A 9,170-nucleotide genomic window follows, 5' to 3' on the forward strand; every position below is an offset into this window, starting at 1 on the left:
ATGGTATCAGAGCCCTAGGTTCATATGGTCATACCTAGAGTGTCGGGCTCATAGATGTTATAGCAGGTCAAGCACAATAGGAAAGGTCATGTCCACTAGGATAGGATGTGGAGTCCTGTCTTGTATGATGATGTGAAATGCCATGATTATATACATGTGCATTAATGCTATGATATGAATGATATGTATGTGATGCGGGTTCATGTGTGCCCACATGAACCATATGATGCTAACATTTATGTGATGTGTACTGTTTTTCAGAAAACAGGATGAGAGGAACTCGTCGATCTGCACGATTGACTGGAGTACCACCCGAGGATGAGGGCACGAGCGCCCGTCCTCCAGCATTGCCTAGGGCAATGTTTAGTAGGTCCAGTAGAGAAAGAGTAGTTAGAGACCCTAGAAGGTCTTTGGATCTGGGAAGGAGCAGATCAGTGAGGGGAACAGTTCAGGGAGGAATGTCAGAGGATATAGGGGATGAGATGGATGTGGACCAGAGGAGGGATGGCAGTTTAGGAGTGAGCATGTCGGAAGAGGAAATGGGAGAGTCCCAAGGAGGCACCCAGGCCTCGGGATTTGTTCAGCCACCTCACTACCCACCCTTTTCTCAAAATCCCGGGTATTCGATGGGAGGTACATCGGATTACCCCAGCTTTAATCCTTACCCTTCTCACATGCCATACCCATCTTACTACTCACCATACCCACAGTACCCCATGTACCCACCTCCACCCTACTATCCAAATCCAGCAAACCCTATCCCAGGGGATGCTGCTCCTCCTCCTCCACCAGTAGAACCCACAGTTCTAGAAACCCCGGTACCTAAGCCTAGCTCATCTGGTGGGAGCAAGGTCAAGATGACCGACTATATGAAGTTGGGTGCTCCTCAGTATGAAAAAGGGGATGACCTGTTTGTGTATCTTGAAAGGGTCAAGGTGATCACAAATGAGATTGGGGCGGATGACAGTAGAGCCATTCAGATGGCTGGGTTCACGCTTAAGTGCAAGAAGGCACGAGAGTAGTTTAAGAATTATGTGAACCCGAGGGTGGACAGCATGTCTTGGGAAGAGTTTGCAAACGAGTTTGGAGGATGGGCTTTCCCCGATAGTTCAAGGGAGCTGAAGATGATAGAGTTTGAACAGTTGAGGCAGACTGATGATATGAGTGTGGATGAGTTCACAGACAAATTCTTGGAGCTGTTGCCATTTGCAGGGCAAAATCTTGACTCAGACCAGAAGAAGTCAAGGAGGTATATCATGAAACTCCACTCCAGATATTCCTCCTTGATCCAGTCAGCAGATAGGGAGAGTTTCCATGCCATAGTAGATATGGCCCAGAAAATGGAGGCTAGTGCCATCATTCAGGGGACAGTTAAACAGTCAGTGGTACAGCCCTCTGGTTCTAAGACCCTAGGCTCTTCTTCTCTGAGTGCAGCAGCTTCAGGTAGTAAACGGTGGAGTAACACCACTAGGAAGCCGAAGAAGAACAAGTTCTGGAACAAGATCAAGTCCAGTTTGGGACTAGGGAGTGGCTCAAGCTCTGGTGTGGATAATGCAGTATGTGCAAGGTGTGGTAAGCCACACAAGGGAGTTTGCCGGGCTGGGACAGCAGCCTGCTTCAGATGCGGGCAAGAGGGACACATGGCTCGGGAGTGTCCTAGGACAGTACCTATGGCTCAGTCCCAGCAGACAGCTTCAGGTAGTGTAGCGCAGCCAGCAGCTCCAGCCACGACTCAGGCCAGTGGCAGAGGCAGAGGGAGAGGGGCAGCCTCTTCTTCAGCGGGTTTCAGAGGTGAAGGTCCATCAGCTCCAGCACGGATCTTCACGATGACTCAGCAGGAGGCAGACGCATCTAACACCGTGGTGGCATGTAACTTAGTCATTGGTTGTTCAGATGTGTATGCCTTGATGGACCCTGGTGCATCTCATTCTTTTATTGCTCCGAGAGCTGTAGAGAGGTTGGGTCTGATGATCTCTGGGTTAGAGTGTCCTCTCTGGATCAGTGGACCCAAGTGTGATCCATCAGTGGCAGAGTCAGTCTGCCAGTGCAGTCCAGTCTTTATTGAGGGAAGATGCCTTTCCGCAGACCTTGTGGTTCTAGACTTGACAGATTTTGACGTCATTCTAGGGATGGACTGGTTATCTACCCATGGTGCTACCTTGGACTGTAGGGACAAGGTAGTCAGGTTCAGAGGTCAGGATGGGTCAGAGGTTGTCTTCAGGGGAGACAGGAGGGGTACGCCTAGAGGTCTGATATCAGCTCTTCAAGCTCGTAGGTTGCTTAGGAAGGGATGTCAGGGGTATTTGGCTCATGTGAGAGAGCTTAGCAGTCAGGTTAGAGAGCCCGCCTCGGTGCCAGTGGTCAGAGAGTTCTTAGATGTGTTCCCAGACGAGCTGCCAGGTTTACCACCTACTAGGGAGATAGAGTTCGAGATAGAATTGATGCCTGGAACCCGACCGATCTCTATCCCTCCCTACAGGATGGCTCCAGCTAAGTTGAAGGAATTGAAAGAACAGTTGCAAGAGCTGGTAGAAAAGGGCTTCATCCGACCGAGTACCTCACCTTGGGGTACTCCAGTCTTGTTTGTGAGAAAGAAGGATGGATCCCTTAGACTTTGTATCGACTACAGGCAGTTGAACAAAGTCACTACCAAGAACAAGTACCCTTTGCCAAGGATCGACGATCTATTCGATCAGCTAGCAGGAGCGGGTTGTTTCTCCAAAATAGATCTGAGATCTGGGTACCATCAGCTGAGGATCAGAGATGAGGATGTGCCAAAGACGGCTTTCAGGACCAGATATGGGCATTTTGAGTTCCTTGTAATGCCGTTCGGGTTAACCAATGCCCCTGCAGCATTCATGGATCTCATGAACAGAGTGTTTAGCCAGTACCTGGATCACTTCGTTATTGTCTTCATAGATGATATCTTAGTGTATTCCAGGAATGCAGAGGAGCATGCCCATCATCTGAGGTTGGTTCTGCAGACCTTGAGGGAACATGGCTTGTATGCCAAGTTCTCTAAGTGTGAGTTCTGCCTGAGGAGCATTTCATTCTTGGGGCATGTAGTGTCAGAAAATGGAATAGAGGTGGACCCCAAGAAGACAGAAACTGTGGCTAACTGGCCTAGACCCACTTCAGTGACAAAAATCAGGAGTTTCTTGGGTTTGGCGGGTTACTACAGGAGATTCGTTCAGGACTTCTCAAAGATTGCAGCTCCTCTGACCAGATTGACCAGGAAGAATCAGAGGTTTGTGTGGACCGACCAATGCGAAGAGAGTTTTGAGGAGCTTAAGAAGAGGTTAACGTCAGCACTAGTGTTAGTTTTGCCAGCTAGCAATGAGGATTTCACAGTTTTCTGTGATGCATCCCGAGTGGGATTGGGTTGTGTGTTAATGCAGAATGAAAGGGTGATTGCTTATGCTTCTAGACAGCTGAAGAAGCATGAGTTGAATTACCCCACACATGACCTGGAGATGGCAGCAGTAATCTTTGCACTCAAGATGTAGAGGCACTACCTCTATGGGGTTAAATGTGAGATCTTCACAGATCATAAGAGCCTGCAGTACATCCTGAGTTAAAGAGATCTGAACCTGAGACAGAGAAGATGGGTAGAGCTGCTGAGTGATTATGATTGCAAGATTCAGTACCATCCGGGTAAGGCGAATGTTGTGGCAGACGCCTTAAGCCGGAAATCGCTCGGCAGTTTGTCCCACATATCGGCAGAGAGGAGACCAGTGGTGAAGGAGTTTTACAAGCTCGTTGATAAAGGTTGTAACGACCCGAAAATCGAACCGCTACTGGCGCTAGGATCCGGGTCGACTTAAGGCCGCCGGAACCCGTAGCAAGCCAAACATACATCCTGGAAACCTGTTTAATCCCATACATGATCAAGAAAATACATAAAAATTAAAACTTTTCTTTCATACATTCTATCATACGCCAAACTCAACCTGTGCATGCACTGAACATATACATAATCATATCTTGACCCCTCTGTGGGATCTCATCAATGCCCCCAATGGGTGGCATAACATGTGTTGAGTTGGCTAACATAGTCATCAATAAACATTTAGGATCGTGTAATAAAAAGGGATTACAATAACTATGGTCAAGCACACTTCTAAACCTCAATATTATTACATTACACATCTATACATCATTATACAGTTTGTCATGTCCACATTCTAACTATTACATACATATGACTTTTACTCTTCTTGACTTCTCTGTCTAGCCCGTACCTGCAATCCTGGGGGATTAGGGAAAAGGGGTGAGCTACAAGAGCCCAGTGAGCAGAATAATAGAAAACAATATTTAAATCTCATGCCATCATGTAATGCAACACATCACAACAAATCACATCTCGGATGGTATTGTCACCAATAGCCCTCTACATTCCAAAGTGCTGGGACGTAGAATGGGTACAACCGGTCTTTCTCTTAACATAACATATCATACATACCAATGTGCCAGGGACATAGAATGGGTACAACCTGGACTTTCTCTTACATAGTGCCAGGGACGTAGAATGGGTACAACCTGGACTTCCATACCATCTCATGCCGTAGCATCATCACACCATATGAGGACTAAAGGATCATTCAATGACCAATCCACATCAACATCATAAATAAAATGCAACATATTCGTGAATTCTAATGCAAACAACCTAATTCATCACATGGCATTCATGATGCATGAACATGCTCAACTTTATAATTCATTTGCTTTAAAAACATAAAGGTTTATTCTACTCACATTTTGCTGAAGCTCTACTGACTCAGAAGCAGCTGAACTCACTGCTGGGGTCCTCGGTTCCTCGGGTCCGAACCTACACAGGTGGACTCAAATGAGGGACCAAACAACTAGAAATTACTCTAAAAACATCCCCCAAAAACCCCCTAAAACACCTCAAACAATCATGCAAAAACATGCAAAGGAAGGCAGAACAGGGCAGGTTCGGCGGCACCTTCGGCAGCCGAAAGTCCCTCCAGAGCCGAAACCCAGGCAGGTTCGGCGGCACCTTCGGCGGCCGAAAGTCCCAGACAGAGACGAAAGTCTCTTTTCGGGGGCAACTTCGGCAGCCGAAAGGCCTGCCTCCCCAGCCATGTTCGGCGGCCGAAAGTTCCTTCGGCTGCCGAACCTAGTTTCTGCCAAAGGGCATAAACTTGGCTCCTTTATGCACATTTGCATCCCAAATCCTTCAACATGCATATAACTCATCCAAATCATGCAAATATACATACATTGGCTCCTAAGGGCTTCAAACTAACTTAAACCCCGAATACAACACACAACAACAACACAAATCCAACATACATGCTCAAAACATAACATTAACTCAAAAACCTAACTATGAGCTAAACATACATTCTACCCCATAGATCTTGCATAAAACTTACTTTAAACATGAAATGAGCTTAAGATCGGCTCTTACCTCTTGAAGATCGAGAGAGAGACGTCCTAAACTCGAAGGTGGGAGATTTTGAGTTCTTGAACCTCAAAGCTCCAAAACTTGCTTTAAACTCGAAAATCTTCAAAACAACATAAAAACTTGTGAAAATCTTGAAAGATTTGAAGGAAAGAACTCAAGGATGGTGAGGAATGGCGAAAGGACTCAGCTTGGCCGAAAATGGGGAAAAAGCTCGCCCGTTTTCGGCTAAGGGACCCTTTTATAGTGGCTGGCCAGGCCATGTTCGGGGGCCGAAAGTGCCTCCGCATGCATGCCATGTTCGGCTGCCGAACTTGAGGTTCGGCGGCCGAACCTGGATTTTCCTCAACCTATGCCTTCGGGGGCCTAAGGCACACCCGAAACGCCTGCATGTTCGGCGGCCGAACCTGGGTTTTCCTCCAAGGTTGTTTTCATGCAAAAACCCATTTCCTCTTTACTTAAAATCATCAAAACACATTTAAACATTTTTTGAAAACATGGTTTTACCCTTCTAGAGGTCTCCGACATCCGAGATTCCACCGGACGGTAGGAATTTCGATACCGGAGTCTAGCCGGGTATCACAAAGGTCTTCAGTTGGAGTTGTCTAGTACAGGTGCTTTAGTTGCCCAGATGAGAGTGGCACCTGTGTTTCTGGAGCAGGTAGCTTAGAAACAGCATGAGGACCCAGAGTTAGTGAAGATTGCCAGGACTGTTCAGTCAGGCAAAGATAGTGAGTTCAGATTCGACAACAAGGGGATCCTCCGCTATGGGAGCCGATTGTGTGTACCAGACGATATAGGGCTAAAAGGAGACATTATGAGAGAGGCTCATAATGCAAGGTACAACGTTCATCTCGGAGCCACCAAGATGTATCAAGATCTGAAGAAGGTTTATTGGTGGCCAGCTATGAAGAGAGAAGTGGCACAGTTTGTGTCAGCCTGCGAAATGTGTCAGAGGGTAAAGCTGGAACATCAGAAGTCGACTGGAATGCTTAACCCGCTACCTATTCCAGAGTGGAAATGGGAGAATATAGATATGGACTTCGTAGTGGGGTTACCGGCGACGTCCAACAGATTGGACTCCATATGGGTGATTGTGGACAGACTCACCAAATCTGCTCACTTCATCCCTATCAGGAGTGGCTATTCTGTGGACAAGTTGGCGCAGGTGTATATCGATGAGATCGTCAGGCTGCATGGGGTTCCTGTTTCGATAGTGTCTGATAGAGGGCCCCAGTTCACCTCCAGATTTTGGCGGAGTCTGCAGAATGCCATGGGTACCAGGTTGGATTTTAGCACTGCTTTCCATCCACAGACGGATGGACAATCAGAAAGGACCATCCAGACGATAGAGGATATGCTTAGAATGTGTGTGCTGGATTTTGGTGATTCTTAGAGGCAGCATCTACCCTTGGTGGAGTTTGCCTACAATAACAGCCATCATGCTAGCATCGGGATGGCTCCATATGAGGCTTTGTATGGGAGGAAGTGTAGATCACCTGTTTGCTGGGAAGAGGTTGGAGAAAAGGCCTTGGCAGGGCCTGAGCTAGTAGAGATCACCAGTAGGGTGGTACCCATAATCAGAGAAAGGATCAAGACTGCTGCAAGCAGGCAGAAGAGTTATGCAGACATCCGCAGAAGGCAAGTAGAGTTTCAAGAGGGAGATCTGGTATTGCTCAAGGTGTCTCCTATGAAAGGAGTGGTTCGTTTTGGAAAGAAAGGTAAACTAGCCCCACGATACATCGGACCCTTTGAAGTCTTGCAAAAGATTGGGAATGTATCGTACAAGCTAGATTTACCTGCTTCAATGGAAAGAATCCATCCGGTTTTCCATGTTTCAATGTTAAGGAAGTTTGTGTCAGATCCGGGCAAGGTTCTTAGTGAGCCTGATGTGGAGATCCAAGAAGATCTCACCTATGTTGAACAGCCAGTGCGGATTATAGACACCCAGATCAGAAAGTTGAGGAACAAGGAAATCCCGATGGTGAAAGTCCTTTGGAACCACCACAATATGGAAGAATGCACTTGGGAGACACGGGAGTCCATGCTCCAGCAATACCCTTATCTTTTCTAAGGTTAGTTCCTTATGAGTTCATATGTTTTATATGTATGTTATGTTGTGTGCCTTGCATGTGCTAGTTGAGGAACATTCGGGGATGAATGTTCTTAAGGGGGGAGAATGTAATACCCGGCTAGACTCTGGTATCGGAATTCCTACCGTCCGGTGGAATCTCGGGTGTCGGAGACCTCTAGAAGGGTAAAAGCATATTTTCATAAAATGTTTTAATGTGTTTTATGTTTTTGATCAAGGAAGAAAATGAGTTTTCGCTTGAAATTGATCTTGGAGGAAGATCCAGGTTCGGCCGTCGAACCTTAAGTTCGGCCGCCGAACATGCATGCGCTTCGGGAGTGCTTTAGGCCCTCGAAAGCATAAGTGAGGTAAGTCCAGGTTCGGCCGCTGAACCTTATGTTCGGCCGTCGAACATGGCATGCATGCGGAGGCACGTTCGGCTCCCGAATGTGGCCTGGCCAGCCACCTATAAAAGCGTCCCTTAGCCGAAAACGGGCGAGCTTTTCTCCCCATTTTCGGCCAAGGTGAGCTCTCCGCCATCCCTCGCCAATCTTGAGTTTCTTCCTTCCATTCTTCATGATTTTTATGAGTTTGCAACTTTGTTTTGAAGATTTTCGAGTATAAAGCAAGTTTTGGAGCTTTGAGGTTCAAGGAACTCAATCTCTCCCATCTCCGAGCTAGGGTCGTTTTCCTCTCGATCTTCAAGAGGTAAGGGCCGATCTTGAGCTCACTATATGTTTTAAACAAGTTTTAAGTTGAGTCATGGGGTAGAAATGTATGTTTATGTTAGTAGAGCATTGTTAGGTTTTATGTGTTTTATGGACAATGTATGATGTTTGTGGTTGCTTGATGTGTTGTAGTTGGGGTTTAAGATAGTTTGAAACCCCTAGGAGCTTATGTATGTGTTTATGCATGATTGAAGGTTTTGGGAGGCAAATGTGCATGAGGAACCGAGTTTCTGCCGTTTTGGCAGAAACCAGGTTCGGCAGCCGAAGGACTTTCGGCCGCCGAACCTGCCTGGGAGGCAAGCCTTTCGACTGCCGAAGCCTGCCCCCGAAAGAGGACTTTCGTCTCTGGAGGGCAGATTCGGCCGCTGAAAGTGCCGCCGAACATGCATGAGTTTCGTCTCTGTCTGGGAGTTTCGGCCGCCGAAGGTGCCGCCGAACCTGCCTGACTTTCGGCTCTGGAGGGACTTTCGGCCGCCAAACCTGCCGCCGAAAGTGCCCTGTTCAGCCTTCCTTTGCATGTTTTGCATGATTGTTTTGAGGTGTTTTAGGGGGGTTTTTGGGGGATGTTTTTAGAGTTATGTTCTAATTTTTGGTCCCTCATTTGTGTCCACCTGTGTAGGTTCGGACCCGAGGAACTGAAGACCCCAGCAGTGAGTCAGCTGCTTCAGTTATTGTCAGAGCTAGTTGAGGTGAGTAGAATAAACACTTATGTTTTAAAGCAAATCAATATAGATTTGAGCATGTTCATGCATCACGAATGCTATGTGATATTCTAGGTTGTTTGCATTAGAATTCACGAATATGTTGCATTGTATAATTTGATGATGATGTGGATGGTTATTGGATGATCCTTAGTCCTTGATAAAGCCAAAATTAGACCCATTTTCTATGTTTATATTTATGTCAATTTACACATTTTCTACCTAACTTTGTGGTTTTT

This window comes from Manihot esculenta, chromosome 13 (genome assembly GCF_001659605.2).
Source record: "Manihot esculenta cultivar AM560-2 chromosome 13, M.esculenta_v8, whole genome shotgun sequence".
NCBI lineage: Eukaryota > Viridiplantae > Streptophyta > Magnoliopsida > Malpighiales > Euphorbiaceae > Manihot > Manihot esculenta.